Source organism: Lissotriton helveticus, chromosome 5_1 (genome assembly GCF_964261635.1).
Source record: "Lissotriton helveticus chromosome 5_1, aLisHel1.1, whole genome shotgun sequence".
Lineage (NCBI taxonomy): Eukaryota > Metazoa > Chordata > Amphibia > Caudata > Salamandridae > Lissotriton > Lissotriton helveticus.
Window position 1 is genome coordinate 2,084,220,626 of NC_136065.1, and position 16,191 is coordinate 2,084,236,816.

Below are 16,191 nucleotides of genomic sequence, written 5' to 3' on the forward strand. Positions count from 1 at the left end.
GGGGAAGGGTTTGTTTTTGTCTTTATTGGTTATTGATTGTTAAGTTTTTATGTACCCCTTTTGTTTCATTCTCTGAAAATTGGAAGAGGCTCATTATTGCTTGTTAACTGTGGAAGCACGCGTCCGGCCTCCGGGTTGTGGCTTAAACGCTGTGTATCTGTTCCTACTGTTCGATCTGCGGCCACCGGATGTAGGCAGGATGCTGTGTTTCATACGTACTTCTTCCTTTCAATAAATAGATTGATTCTAAAAATGAACCTTTTTGCACCATATTTACAAAGTGATGCATCTACCTAGATGTGTCACTGTAAAAACCCTGGCGCCACATTATACCTGCCAGGTATAATATATGCAGGGGGGCATTCCGACACAAGAAAGGGTCGTAAAAGTGATGCAGTGAAAGGATTTCACTGCACCACTTTTAGGATACAAATGTGTCAATATCTTACGCCTACCTCATGGCAGGCGTAAGACTGACAGAGGCACATTTCACATGGGCTTGCCCATGTGTAATTACTCATTGCTGGACTTGCGTCACTTTTAGGACACACTCCAGCAATGCGTTATTTTTGCACCTACTGATACGTCAGAAATACTGACGTATCTGTAACTCCTTGTGACATGATGCGTCATACTGTAAATATGACGCATCATTGGTGTCGCAAGGAGGGCGCAATGAAAAGTGACGCATTGCTGTTTTCTCGCAGCGCTGCTTCGCTTTTCATAAATGAGGCCCAAAATGGGCAAAACACTTTGATGCATCTGCCCAAAGTGTCTTATATGGTGGAGTCCAGGCTTGCTGGGGCCAGGGATGAATTCTATCACATCGAGTAACACAACAGCAGCTTCAGGGGCTCTACTTGTGAATGATGTGCTGCCAAATCAGTGGTTCTTAACCTTTTCACTTCTGTGGACCCCCATTTAATTATTGCTGGAATCTGGGGACTGTAATGTGAGATATTTCTATAATTAGAACCTCAAAACAATATTCCAAAATAGAGGAACAAGTATACAGCAAGCAAATGTTCAAATGTTGAAATATTTTGTGTAATTGTAAAATGAAAAAAGGTTTCAAGTTTCAAATGTGTATCTTTGTTAGTATATACTGTATGAATTATTAATGTACTCATTTGAATATTATTTAATGTGTACAAACAGTTGCAGACCCCTTGAGGGTTCTTTGTACCACAGGTCACTGGTCTAGTTGCCCACCCACAATCCTCTTGGCTTTCTTCACAGCATCCAGGACCCTCTGACCTGGAAGCCTGCAAAGCCTTTCACAAAGCTGCAGTACTTCAGGTGGTTACTAGGTGTCCCTCTCCTATCAGATATCATTGAAGTCTTCACAAAGCTGCAGTACCTCAAGTCATTACTAGGTGTCCCTCTCCTATCAGACATCACTGCTTGAAGTCTTCACAAAGCTGCAGTACTTCAGGTGGATACTAGGTGTCCCTCTCCTATCAGGTATCACTGCTTGAAGTCTTCACAAAGCTGCAGTACTACAAGTGGTAACTAGGTGTCCCTCTGGTATCAGGTATCATTGCTTGAAGTCTTCACAAAGCTGCAGTACCTCAAGTCATTACTAGGTGTCCCTCTCGAGTCAGTCACAAGTGCTTCAAATGTCCTTCACGAAGTTGAGGGGTTTTGGCTTCAACGTAAACAGTTTCATATCCATTCCCTTAGTTTAATGGTTTGTGCTTGCTTTATATTGATATATGAACATGCCAAAGCTGAGTCAATATTGCAGCATTCAGTAGTAAATATAAATGCCTTCAACTTTTTAATATTAGGGGACTATTTTGGGGTGTGTATTTGTGCATAAGTAAAAAGCAGTTAATCAAGGTTATTGAATCTCATGGGTGTCCTAAAAGGTGCTTAATGGGTGGAAGCGTAATTTGAGTGACATTCGAGTAGCCAAAGGGTCAAGAGGGATGACTAAAAGCTCCTCTATGTGTTTGTATGTTAGTATGAATTTTTGGGAAAACGTGGCCATCAAAATAAAGCTTTCTGTAGGCCGGACCTAAAAAGAATACAATGTCAATGCAATGCACAGGCTTGATCAATGGATGCAGAGCGACCAGGAAGAGATATAGTGAGGACCCTGCAGAGCTCGCGCTGGATGGGAATGAAAAGGAGGGTGCGGGGGGGCTCACCAGAATATGACCTTGATGCAAGGTCATCCCTTTCAGTCCTGTCCCCAACTCCCACTGCCCCTGGACTCGATTTCAGAAAGCCTGGGATGTACCTTCACGCATTTCACACACATGCTCTCACACACTCTCACACACACACATGTGCCTTCACACACACATGCTCTCTCACACACACGCTCTCTCACACACATGTGCCTTCAAACACACATGCCCGCTCTCTCACACACACACACACACACACGTGCCTCCACACACATGCCCTCTCTCTCACACACACATATGCTCTTTCACAAACACACACATGCTCACACACATGCATGCTCCCACACACATACTCTCTCACACACACATGCCCACTCTCTCACACACACATATGCTCTCTCACAAACACACACATGCTCACACACATACATGCTCTCACACACACATGCCTTCACACACACACACGCTCTCTCTCACACACGTGCCTTCACACACGCACACGTGCCTTCACACACGCACACACACACACACACATACATGCTCTCACACACACATGCCTTCACACACACACACGCTCTCTCTCACACACGTGCCTTCACACACGCACACGTGCCTTCACACACACACACACACACACACACAAACACAGGCGCACTCACACTCTTTAAAGAACTTCCGTTTTTGAGGTGCAGCCAGGTGTGGGTGTAGGGTCAGGGCTCTGAAGGGTATTTAAACTCATGTTGTCTGTGGGATTGCCAGATGTAAGCCCGGCCCTCGGTCACAGAGGCAGGCAGGGGTCCGATGGCGCTGAATGAAAACCTTTAAATGGTCATATGATGTATTACATTTCCGAGGGGTCCCTTAAAAGACACTTATCGTGTGTTCGGATTAACACAGGCGGGGTGGACTTTCTTTGCTGAAACCCTCTTCTTGGCCCTGTCCTTGTTGGGCTGGAAGTTGCCAGACAGCTTCTCTTGGTGACAGTTCCCCTGAGCAGATGGAGAGAGGAGAAAGGAAACTGAAACTCAGCCGCCTCCCCTCGGACCTGCTGACACCTCAGGAGCCCAGTGGCCAGAAGAGGAGACGCTGTGGCAGGTGCAGAACCCTAACCCTGCTTCCGACTGCGGAGTGTGCAGAACCCCAACCCTGCTTCCGACTGTGGCAAGTGGAGAACTCTACCCCTGCTTCTGACTGTGGAGTGTGCAGAACCCTAACCCTGCTTCCGACTGTGGCAAGTGGAGAACCCCAGCCCTGCTTCCGACTGTGGAGTGTGCAGAACCCTAACCCTGCTTCCGACTGTGGCAAGTGGAGAACCACAGCCCAAAAACCGACTGTGGAGTGTGCAGAACCCTAACCCTGCTTCCGACTGTGGCAGGTGGAGAACCACACCCTGCTTCCGCCTGTGGCAAGTGTAGAACCTCACCCCTGCTTCCGACTGTGGCAAGTGGAGAATCACAGCCCTGCTTCAGACTGCGGAGTGTGCAGAACCCTAACCCTGCTTCCGACTGTGGCAAGTGGAGAATCACAGCCCTGCTACCGACTGTGGAGTGTGCAGAACCCCACCCCTGCTTCCGACTGCTGCAGGTGGAGAACCACAGCCCTGCTTCCGACTGCGGAGTGTGGAGATCCCCACCCCTGCTTCCGACTGTGGCAAGTGTCGCAGAAAGAACCCCACTCCTGCTTTCGACGGCGAAGTGTGCAAAACCCCAGCCCTGCTTCCGACTGCGGCGGTTGGAGACCCCCACCCCTGCGTCCTGCCCCGTTCCAGAAGACGGAAGCTGCCCTCGGAGCAGGGAAGGGGCTTCACTGCAGCCAGGGGTAGGTGGATGTCACGCGGGGCCCGAGGATCAGGCCTGAGGTGACTGAGGGTCGGGGGGAGGTCTTGTCAGTCCAACTCCTCAATGATGGAGGTCGGTTGTAGAGTGGGGGTATGGAGGGGTGTTATGGAGCTGTAGAAAGAGAAGAGAACTGACCGGCCTTGGGGTGGCAGGAGACGGGGGGATGCGGAAAGGCGGTGGAGTTTGTGGTGGTCAGAGGGTGGAGGCGGAAGGGGCTGGGACGTGTAAGTGATGGGTTCTGTGTCAGGGGGGCTGGGGGTTCCGCGGGTTGGTAGTGGGGGGCTGGTGAATGGCTTGAGAGATCTGGATGACGTGTCGAGAGTCCAAGGGCTGAAGGTTGAAAGAAGAAGGGGCGTAATCAGCTTAGAGAAGGTCGAAGGCCTCCGAGTCTAGGCGCTAGAAGATAACGGCCCACCTATGGGAGAGTTTCCTTGGGTGATATAGGTGGGTTGGGGGAAAGGCTGCTGGTGAATGAATCCCGAAGATGCGGTGAGGGGGGGTCGCGCCTATCCCCTCTGCCATCTGGTAGCACACATTGCTTCCCAATGGGGCGTCCAGATGGCCGGGCTGCCCTGAAAGTCCCTATCAGGGCTCATTTGCCTCCCCAATGCGCTCCAGGGCTCCAGGAGGTCGGGCACATCCGTGCCTTGGGTCCCCTCTGTCTTGTGGTGCACACGGGTTACCAGGAAGGGGGAGGATACCCTTCCTCCGGATTGCTAAGGACAGGGTACTTTGGAGCCCCTCTCGGCCAGGCGGTCCTCAGCCGGCATCTGGATAGGCCAGGATGTCCTCCAAGCCGGGGCTCCGTCCCTTAGGCAAACGTGTGGTGTGGCGCCCGGGATGTGGCCTGCGGGCACGAGGAGGCATCCCCTGTGCCCAGGAGCCCAGACGGGGTCCGGGGGCCCCGGTCTCAGTCCTCCAGCTTGCTGCTCCACCGTGGGGAGACTCCTCCTCCTAATGTCCCCTGGGGAGGAGGGCCGCCCCACCCTGGGCTCTGTCATCAGTCCTTCCGTGTGTCAGGGTGCCCGGGACAGGGTCCTGCAGGCCTGTGGAGGCTTCCCCTGTGTGCCCAGGCCAAGGAGCCCCAGCTGGGTCCAGGGGCCCAGAGTCCGGCGTCCGGTTCCCCAGCTTTGGGCCCTGTCCCCTTGCCTGCCGGTGTGCCAAAGGCCCGAGACAGGGTTCCATTGTACCCGGGGAGCCCACCCCTGCTTGGCTGGGTTCAGGAGCTCCGAAAGAGGCCCCTGGGGAGGGCGGCCTCCCCACCCCGTGCTCCGTCCTCGGTCCTGCTGCGTGGCAGGGTGCCTGAGACCGGGTCCCGCGGGCCGGGGCGGCTTCCCCTGCACCTGTGGATAATAGTTTTGCGATTCTCAAATAGCAATTCTCTAAAAAATCGCAAAACTATTCTTTGATACATCTGGCCCATAGAGAGGACCCTGCAGAATGCGCACTGGATGGAGGACTGATAAGGAGGGGGCGCGGGGGTCACCAGAATGTGACCTTGATACAAGGTCATCCCTTTCAGTACCCACCCTACTCCCCCAGCCCCTGGACTGGATTTCAGAAAGCCTGGGATGTACCTTCTTCACACATACACACACACTTGCTCTCACACACACTCTCACACGCACACGTGCCTTCACACACACACACACACACACACACACACACACCCACAGGCGCACTCACGCTTTAAAGAACTTCCGTTTTTGAGGTGTAGCCAGGTGTGGGTGTAGGGTCAGGGCTCTGAAGGGTCTTTAAACTCATGTTGTCTGTGGGATTGCCAGATGTAAGCCAGGCCCTCGGTCACAGAGGCAGGCAGGGGTCAGATGGCGCTGAATGAAAACCTTTAAATGGTCATATGATGTATTACATTTCCGAGGGGTCCATTAAAAGAGACTTATTGTGTGTTCGGATAAACACAGGCGGGGTGGACTTTCTTTGCTGAAAACCCCTTCTTGGCCCTGTCCTTGTTGGGCTGGAAGCTGCCAGACAGCTTCTCTTGGTGACAGTTCCCCTGAGCAGATGGAGAGAGGAGAAAGGAAACTGAAACTCAGCAGCCTCCCCTCGGACCTGCTGACACCTCAGGAGCCCAGTGGACAGAAGAGGAGAGACTGTGGCAGGTGGAGAACCCTAACCCTGCTTCCGACTGTGGCAGGTGGAGAACCACAGCCCTGCTTCCGACTGTGGCAAGTGGAGAATCACAGCCCTGCTTCCGACTGCGGAGTGTGCAGAACCCCACCCCTGCTACCGACTGTGGAGTGTGCAGAACCCCACCCCTGCTTCCGACTGTGGCAGGTGGAGAACCACAGCCCTGCTTCTGACTGTGGCAAGTGGAGAACCCCACCCCTGCTTCCGACTGTGGCAAGTGGAGAACCGCAGCCCTGCTTCCGACTGCGGAGTGTGCAGAACCCTAACCCTGCTTCCGACTGTGGCAAGTGGAGAACCCCACCCCTGCTACCGACTGTAGAGTGTGCAGAACCCCACCCCTGCTTCCGACTGCTGCAGGTGGAGAACCACAGCCCTGCTTCTGACTGTGGCAAGTGGAGAACCCCACCCCTGCTTCCGACTGTGGCAAGTGGAGAACCGCAGCCCTGATTCCGACTGTGGACTGTGGAGAACCACAGCCCTGCTTCCGACTGTGGAGTGTGCAGAACCCTACCCCTGCTTCCGACTGTGGAGTGTGCAGAACCCCACCCCTGCTTCCGACTGTGGAGTGTGCAGAACCCCACCCCTGCTTCCGACTGCGGAGTGTGCAGAACCACAGCCCTGCTTCCGACTGCTGTAGGTGGAGAACCACAGCCCTGCTTCCGACTGCTGCAGGTGGAGAACCACAACCGTGCTTCCGACGGTGGAGTGTGCAGAACCACAGCCCTGCTTCCGACTGCTGCAGGTGGAGAACCACAGCCCTGCTTCCGACTGCTGCAGTAGGAGAACCACAACCCTGCTTCCGACGGTGGAGTGTGCAGAACCACAGCCCTGCTTGCGACTGCGGAGTGTGCAAAACCCTACCCCTGCTTCCGACTGTGGCAGGTGGAGAACCACAGCCCTGCTTCCGACTGTGGAGTGTGCAGAACCCCACCCCTGCTTCCGACTGCGGAGTGTGGAGAACCCCAGCCCTGCTTCCGACTGTGGCGGGTAGAGACCCACACCCCTGCGTCCTGCCCCCTTCCAGAAGACTGAAGCTGCCCTCTGAGCAGGGAAGGGGTTCACCGCAGCCAGAGGTGGGTGGATGTCACGCGGGCCCGAGGATCAGGCTTGAGGTGACTGAGGGTCGGGGAGAGGTCTTGTTAGTACACCTCCTCAATGATGGGGGTGGGTTGTAGAGTGGGGGTATGGAGGGGTGTTATGGAGCTGTAGAGAGAAAAGACAACTGACTGGCCTTGGGGTGGCAGGAGACGGGGGGATGCGGAAAGGCGGTGGAGTTTGTGGTGGTCAGAGGGTGGAAGCGGAAGGGGAGGGGGTTACAGGGATGTGTAGGTGATGGGATCTGTGTCAGGGGATCTGGGGGTTCAGCGGGTTGGTAGTGGGGGGCTGGTGAATGGCTTGAGAGATCTGAATGACGTGTCGAGAGTCCAAGGGCTGAAGGTTGGAAGAAGAAGGGGCGTGGTCAGCTTAGAGAAGGTTGAAGGCCTCCGAGTCTAGGCGCTAGAAGATAAAGGCCCATCTATGGGGGAGTTTCCTTGGGTGATAGAGGTGGGTTGGGGGAAAGGCTGCCGGTCAATGAATCCCAATGACGTGTGTAGAGTCCAAGGGCTGAATTTGGGGTGAGGGGTGCAAGACAGGGGCTTGGCATGGTTATGAGAAAGTGCTCTGAGTACTGGTGTGGTCAGCATGCACGACGTTTAAATCCTGTGAGTCTAGGCGCTAGAAGGTGACGGGCGGGGTCGGTCACAGCGTGTGGCAGGTGGCCGGTGGTTCACAGGCCGGTGAGCAGAGGATGCTGGTGGAATCTGGTGGAGGTCAGCAGCTGGAGGGTCAGGGTGGGGCTTGGAGAACAGGAGAGTGAAGCGCCCAGCTTGAGGGAGGAGGAGGATGAATAGCTAAGGGCTGGGAGGCTATGGAGTACAAGAAGTGACAAGCAGGGGAATGTGGAGGATGGAGGGATGAGAGGTTAGGTGTGCTGCAGGATGGAGGGGTCAGGGGTGCTGGAGGATGAAGGGATGAGGGGTCAGGGGTCATGGGTGCTGGAGGATGGAGGGATGAGGGGTCAGGGGTGCTGGAGGATGGAGGGGTGAGGGGTCAGGGGTGCTGGAGGATGAAGGGATGAGGGGTCAGGGGTCATGGGTGCTGGAGGATGGAGGGATGAGGGGTCAGGGGTGCTGGAGGATGGAGGGATGAGGGGTCAGGGGTGCTGGAGGATGGAGGGATGAGGGGTCAGGGGTGCTGCAGGATGGAGGGATGAGGGGTCAGGGGTGCCAGTGTATGGAGGGGTGAGGGGTCAGAGGTGCTGGAGGATGGAGGGGTGAGGGGTCAGGGGTGCGGGAGGTGAGAGGGATGAGGGGTCAGCGGTGCTGGACTCTGAGGATGGAGGGATGAGGGGTCAAGGGTGCGGGAGGTGAGAGGGATGAGGGGTCAGGGGTGCTGGAGGATGGAGGGGTGAGGGGTCAGGGGTGCGGGAGGTGAGAGGGATGAGGGGTCAGGGGTGCTGGAGGATGGAGGGATGAGGGGTCAGGGGTGCTGGAAGATGAAGGGATGAGGGGTCAGGGGTGCGGGAGGTGAGGGGTCAGGGGTCAGGGGTGCCTGAGGATGGAGGGGTGAGGGGTCAGGGGTGCGGGAGATGAGAGGGATGAGGGGTCAGGGGTGCTGGAAGATGAAGGAATGAGGGGTCAGTGGTGCGGGAGGTGAGAGGGGTGAGGGCCAGGGATGCTGGAGGATGGAGGGATGAGGGGTCAAGGGTGCTGGAGGATGGAGGGATGAGGGGTAGGGGTGCTGGAGGATGGAGGGGTCAGGGGTGCTGGAGGATGAAGGGATGAGGGGTCAGGATGCTGGAGGATGAAGGGATGAGGGGTCAGGGGTGCTGGAGGATGGAGGGGTGAGGGGTCAGGATGCTGGAGGATGGAGGGATGAGGGGTCAGTGGTGCGGGAGGTGAATGGGGTGAGTAGGTAATTCAGGATCAAGAGGGTAGGCGAATGTGGTTGAACACATTCAAGCCTCCCACAACAGTCTTCATAAAATAGTTTTCCCTTTTAATAATATCTACTTCTCCTACACAAAAAGTGTGTGTATATTACAGTGAACCAAAGAAAAAGAGCAGAAATGTCCCTATATATAGCAACACATAGTCTAAATTAAATTCCTATATTTTTATTATTATTCTTTGTATTGAACAATGTCAGGTAAATTTATAGCACATTTAAAACATTACATGTTACATTTCATAGAACACATTTGTTTAACATTACAACAAACACCATTTAGGAAAATGGTGTATTTTGCAGTATTTCTTTAACTGTGAGTATGGAAAATCACAGAAATATTTTACATTTCCTTATTACGTATCACAATATAAAAACATGATAATATAACTTTTTTATAAAACTTTAAAAATGCTTTATCCTTTTGTCGATGCGTTTCGGTGTGTCATATAGTTAAAACCACCTTCTTCAGGACCCAACATATATACTTAATCACAAAGTGCTCATTTTTATCAACATAATCAATCTAAAAATAAAAACAAAAGATAAATACAATTAAATACAGAACATGTGCTGCAGAAATAATTAAACTTTTCTATGGTTCAAAGTATTATACTGTAATTTTAGTGCTACTCTATTGTTCATTGGAGCAGTATAAAGATTCATAGTATCTTTCTTGTCAGTTATCCTAGGGCACATGTGACTTTATATAGTCTTGATTAGTTCTTACACCTATACTTAGCGTTTACCTTCTGAAAAACATATTTCAGGCAAATATACTAATATCATAAATCAATTCAGAAACCTTCACTGATTATATTCACAAAGAAGCCAATAGTAATATAGGCCACCCTCATCTTTTTACCGTTAATCGAAATTCGGTAACCAATTTCGTGTATCACTGTCAAGCTATTCCTAATTTCACTCAGTTTTTCTTTTCATCCAATCTAGAGAAATTCATAATTGAATTTGAGTATATTTGGGTAAAAAAAACGTAAGAGTCACAAAGGAGTATTTCCAATCCTATGCAAAATAGTTTGTCAGATCTTTATAAAAAATTTCTCTGTAGGAAAATAGAAGACGTCTATAGATCCCTCATACCTCTTGATTCAAGGAGTACATACTGTAAAATCCTACCTCATTTTAATTTTAACCCTTACTTAAAAAATATAGTTTCTTTAGGGGTCACTCACCCAGTAGTGGTCATTGGCTTTAATAACTTTCTATCGTTGCTTTTTCAATTGAGACGACGATCTCCCTGCAAACAACAGGATGTAAAGCAGATTTGTTTACATCACTGCACTAACATGGCTCATCTCATGTAACATATCTCACATTATTTCTACACTCAAGCTTCAAAAATGAAGTGGGCTTCCCCTGGAAAGTCCAGTGTGCTAGCCAAGAGAGAAGGTGGACTGGTCAATGATTCCCAGGACCCACCCATCCTTTGTGAAGTTCTCTGGGCTCCACATCAAACTTCCATTCTTTCTATTCTTTCTGACTCATGTTGAGCTTGTGCCATCTCGAAACAAGCACTTGTTGCTGCTGCCTCGAAGCGCTATAAATGGAACAAGCTTGGATGTTGGGGTCGATCTATAAGCCAGCTACCGCAGGAAGATGTGATGAGGTGGACATCAGCAGCTGCTACTATGGATATTCGTGGGTGAAAGGTAAGGTAGAAGATCCAACCCTGTAGGTAAGGAGGTTTATGTAGAGTTTAGGTTTGTGTTTCTATTTTATAGCAAATCGAAGCAGCCTTCTGCTGGGATTTATAAACCGAATTTGTAACCGAAAGTGACGCCACACAGCACCGTGCACTGCCTTACGTTACTTTGTCACTAAGTATAATGGGGCTGCCCTGTGTCCCTCAATCAGTCATTCAATCAATACAGGAGGTTTAAAGCATGCTACTCACCCATGAGGATCTGAAGGCGCTTGGGGGGAAGGAGGAAGGGGGGGTGAGGGGGATGCAGCTCCGGTCAGCCGAAGAGTCAGTTCTTGAGGCTCTTCCTGAAGTTGTGCAGAGTAGGGGAGCGTCTGATGTTGATCGGGAGCTCGTTCCAGGCTTTGGCTGCGATGTAGGAGAAGGCTCTTCCGCCCGTTCTGGTTCTACGGATGCGTGGGGTTTCTGCCAGGACGAGGTCGGTGGAGCGGAGGTTCCTTTTGGGTACTGTGTTGTGGAGGGATTTTAGGCGTGGGTAAGTAGCTTGAAGGTTACTCTCTTCTCAACGGGGAGCCAGTGGAGGTCTCGCAGATGTTGGGTGATGTGCTCATGTCGTGGGATGCCAAGGACGAGTCTGGTCACGGTGTTCTGAATGATCTGGAGTTTGTGTAGCAAAGATTTGTTGTTTCCAAAATAGAGGGTGTTTCCGTAGTCCAGTCTGCTTGTTATGAGTGCGTGGTTGATGGTCTTTCTGGCTTCGGGGGGATCCTCTTGAAGGTCTTGCAGAGGATGCGGAGTGTGTTGAAGCAGGTAGCGGTGACGGCGTTGATCTGTCGGGTCATGGTGAGGGAGGAGACGAATATGAAGCCAAGGTTCTGGGCGTGGTCTGTGGGGGTTAGGGCGGTGCCAAAGGCTGGGGGGTACCAGGAGCAGTCCCACGCCGAGGGAGGGATCCGAGGATTAGGACTTCTGTCTTTTCTGAGTTGAGTTTCACACATCTGCTGCTCATCCAGGCTGCGACGTATTTCATTCCATCTTGGAAGCAGAGTCTGGTGGTTTGGGGGTCCTTCGTGAGGGAGAAGAGGAGCTGGGTGTCGTTGGCGTAGGATACAATGCTGAGTCCATGCTGTCTGACGAAGAGGGTGAGGGGGGCTATGTAGATGTTAAAGAGCGTGGGACTGAACGATGATCCTTGTGGTACTCCGCAGTTGATCTCTGTAGGTTTGGAGAGGAAGGGCGGAAGTCTGATCCTTTGGGTTCTGCTGGCGATGAAGGAGCGGAGCCAGTCGAGGGTGGTTCCCTGTATTCCTGCATCATGGAGTCTGGCTGCAAGGGTGCGGTGGGAGATGGTGTCAAAGGCTGAGGAGAGGTCGAGTAGGATGAGGGCTGCGGTGTGGCCTTGGTCAAGGAGCGTGCGGATGTCGTCTGTGGCGGCGAAGAGGGCGGTCTTGGTGTTGTGGTTGCCACGGAATCCGGATTGGGAGGGGTCGAGGATGGAGTTTTCTTCAATGAAGTTTGTCAGCTAGCCGTTGACGATCTTCTCGGTGACTTTGCCTGAGAAGGGAAGGAGTGAGATGGGTCGCTAGTTCTTCTGGTCCGTCAGATCTGCAGAGGGCTTCTTGAGGAGAGGCTTGACTTCCGTGCATTTCCAGTTGTCTGGGAAGGTGCCAGATTTGAATGTGACGTTGATGGTGCATCGTAGCTGGGGTGCTATGGTGGTGGCTGCTCTATGGAAGATGTGTGGAGGGCAGGGGTGAGTGGGGGCTCCCGAGTGGGTGCTCTTCATGGTCGTGTTGGTATCTCGGTGGTTACCGGGGTCCAGGCGGTGATGGTGGGCCGGCTGTTGTTGTTGGATTAGAGGGTGGTTTCTGGAGTCTGCTCGTTGAAGTTGTCGCAGAGGGCTTCGATTTTCAGGTGGAACCTGGGTATATAATTATGAACTACAAGTGGTTCTGTATGATGTCACAATTCTGCTAAGAATTGTAAAAGGATGCTATTTAATAAGCAGGAATATTAAGGGTCAAGGACTGATCTCTATCGAGCAGATTACGAGAGTTTATATAATTTCTTACAAGCCTCTGCTCTATATACTTTCTATTGTCCATAAAACATGACACAAAGAGCAGTTCATCAATGACATGTGTTTTGTTTTTTTCTTTTTTTATCCTCATTGGCATGCATAGCTCCAATCTGTCAAAACAAAAATTGCCACAGAGCAGGAAATCAGGCTGCGTCACTGTACTGTCTCAGCGTCAGCTGGCAGGGATCTTAGGAAAGGGTGGCGGCCAGGTCCCAGCAGTAAATACACGCAAGCCTTGAAAACTCAAGCACAGGGCAGATTGTTTGTAGATTTTGCCCGATATAACGAAGCCCCACGAGCGCCACGACACCTTGCCATAGAACCGAGGGTAAGCATGCCTGCATTAATCATAGGACCTGGGGAAAAAAAAAAAACCCAGGCTCAAAACGACTACTCTAACTGTGTCCAAAAAACTCTCCTACTCGGATTCCCACTCCTTGCTAGGTCAAGTTTTGATATCTGGAGGATTGAAGAACGCCATTCATGTAAGGTGGGTGGCAGGGCGTCCTTCCAGTGTCTACAAATTTCCCTGCGCGCCGCCAGAATGGAATAAAACACCAGGTTAGAGGCAGCATTGCGGGATTTGGCACTCAGGCCGAAGATGACTAGGCCAAGATCAATGGAGATGTGAGAGCCCAGTGTCAAAGACAATTTGTTACCTATGGAGTCCCAGAATGAAGTTATTTCTGGGCATTCATAAAACATGTGAATGTCAGATGCAGCCACTAGTCCGCACCTTGGGCACGAGACCGGGCCTGTCAAAGAAAACTTTGACAGCCTCTGCGGGGAAAAATAGGCCCTATGTATTGTGAATAAATGGTTCCTGCAGAGCCAGGCTGGTTTAACCAAGTCCCATAGTACCCCACAAGAAGCAGACCAGAGTTCCTCCACATCTATGCCTGGCAATGAATCGGCCCATAATGATGTTGGAAGGCAAAATTTACCGTCTGCTTCCTCTACGATCTTATTGTACCAGAGCGATATTTCCTTCTTTGCAGGGGGATTGTCCAGCAGGCACGTCACCAATTCACTGTTTCCACCGATAGGTAAACTACTGTTCCGGGTTGACCAGGCCCGGACTGGCCGTTGTAGGCACCGGGCAATCCCCCGGTCGGCCGCATGGGTGGGGGCCGTTTTTGTTACAGGGCCTTTTTTGCAGCCCTGTAACAAAATCGGCTGAAAACCGGCCCTGGTAAAGAGTGCGGTCGCACCCCCAGGGTAGAGGGGGGGCCGGCTGAGCACTTTGCCAGGGCCGATTTCGGTTCCCAGTCCGGCCCTGGGGTTGACTGTGTACTATATGTCTGAGACCAGCTTGATATTTGTATGAATTTGAATCTCGAAAGGCCTGGCCCGACTTTGTTGATTAAGTAGTCCCAAGGAAGTAAGGAACCATCCATGAACAGGTCTCCCCAGGAGGTGATTTGAGCCTCTTTTAGTGGTTGTGTTAATGCGTCTTCTGCCCAAGCTGGGGGTGCGGGTAGGTCCCATATAGGTGCTCTCTCTGAGTAATACCCTAATTTGATCGTGTGCCTCACTTTGTACCACGTAGTAGCTATCCCCTGCAGTACCTTCAATTTTTTTTATTTTTTTTATTTGGGGTCTCCAAATTTGAACAAAAAGCTGTCCTGTCCTACTCCCTCACAATTCAGCAAAGTGGAGAACATATGGCCTACCCCTATTGCTGTTGGTGTTTTTAGTAGCATGCGTGTATATGAGAGCTGAAATGCCCATGCGTAGACCTGGAGATCTGGTCCCGCCAGACCGCCTTTCTCCCTATGACGTCTTATTTTTTTCCAAGAGATTCTTGGGTTCTTATTATTCCAAATAAAAGTAGAAATCGCGCTCTGCAGCTTTGAAATTAACTTAGGATCAAAAAAGAGTGGAATAGAATTAAATAAAAACGAAATCTTTGGCAGAATACACATTTTTACAAGATTAACCTTACCTAAGATAGTGAGCGGAAGGTGTGACCAATCTCTCATGTGTTTTCGGCACTGCGCAGCTACTTTAGCAAAATTTAAGGAGGCGATCAAGTCAATGTCTTTAACTATGTTTATCCCCAGATATCGTAATTGAGGTCTTGATGTTTCGTTGTGTGTATTTAAATTAATATTCCAAGACATTGACTCTGTTTTAGAGGCGTTCACCTCATATCCTGAAATGTTACCAAATTTGTGAGCTAAGTCTATGACCTCTGGATATGCTGTATTAATATCTGTCGTAAAAATCATTATATCATCAGCATAAAGTGCCACTTTTTTTTCCCAGTCTCCGAAAACAAAAGGTTTAATCAATGTACTATCTCTTAGTTTTTGCGCAAACGGCTCTATATATAGATCAAAAAGGAGAGGAGACAGGGGACAGCCCTGTCTAGTTCCCCTAGTTACCCTAAATGGCTCCGTAAGGCCCCCGTTGATCAAGATTGAAGCTGAAGGGCTGCGATATATCAGGTTAATTGCTCTACGGAATTTGTCCCCGACGTTTAATTTTTGCAAGGCCTCCGACAGGTATAACCAATTCACCCTGTCGAAGGCCTTGGTGGCGTCCAACGTAAGGACCGATAGGGGAAGAGCTTCTTTTATGGCCAAATCTATGGCTCCTACTAGTTCATAAGTGAGCTCATATTTGTCTCACTCTTATAAAGCCTTTTTGGTTAGGATGTAGTATGTCAGGCGCAACCTGGCCAAGCCGTTTAGCTAGTATGGTGGCAAAAATTTTGTAATCGGCATTTAAGATTGAAATTGGCCGATACGAGCCACAATCAGAGGGAGGCTTCCCTGGCTTCAAAATAAGGGTTATTGAGGCGTTGTCCCAGGAGACAGGTGGTGCTTCTCCATCCCTCAATATTTGGTTAAATAAGGCCGCTAGAATTGGGGACACCTCTGATATCAAGTTTTTATATATTTCACTCGGTAAACCATCGGTTCCTGCCGCCTTGCCACCTTTGGCTCCCCTTATAGCCTGCTCTACTTCAGCCTTAGTTATTTCCTCTTCCAGAAACCTGCTCTGTTCTAGTGACAAAGATGGTAGGGAGATATCCTCTAACCAACTCGTAATATCATTAGGTATAACATTAAGATCTTCATGATAGATTGATTGAAAAAAGATTTTAAAGGTTTCCCTGATTTCTGCATCCCTTAAAAAAATGCCCTTTTCTGATGTGACGGAGGCGATGTTGTTACGAACCTGGTCCGATTTAACTTTCCAGGCCAGTAATCTACCAGCCCCTTCCCCATATTGGAAATGGGAGAGTTTGCTCGCCTCCCATCTCTGTAAAACTCGCTTATCTAAGACCGATGACAATTTATTCTTTAGTCCGTCTAACTCAGCAAGTTTCTG

At 50.6% G+C, this 16,191-nt stretch overlaps 1 protein-coding gene across 1 annotated transcript in view; it reads left to right on the forward strand.

The window, feature by feature from the left end:
- Positions 1-6,093: 6,093 nt before the first annotated feature.
- LOC144756335 (decapping and exoribonuclease protein-like) overlaps positions 6,094-16,191 on the forward strand; it is a 157,003-nt gene continuing 146,905 nt past the window's right edge. The window contains exon 1 of the mRNA XM_078646057.1: positions 6,094-7,194. The gene's annotated coding sequence lies outside the window, so the exon portion shown is untranslated. The remainder of the gene's footprint in view (positions 7,195-16,191) is intronic.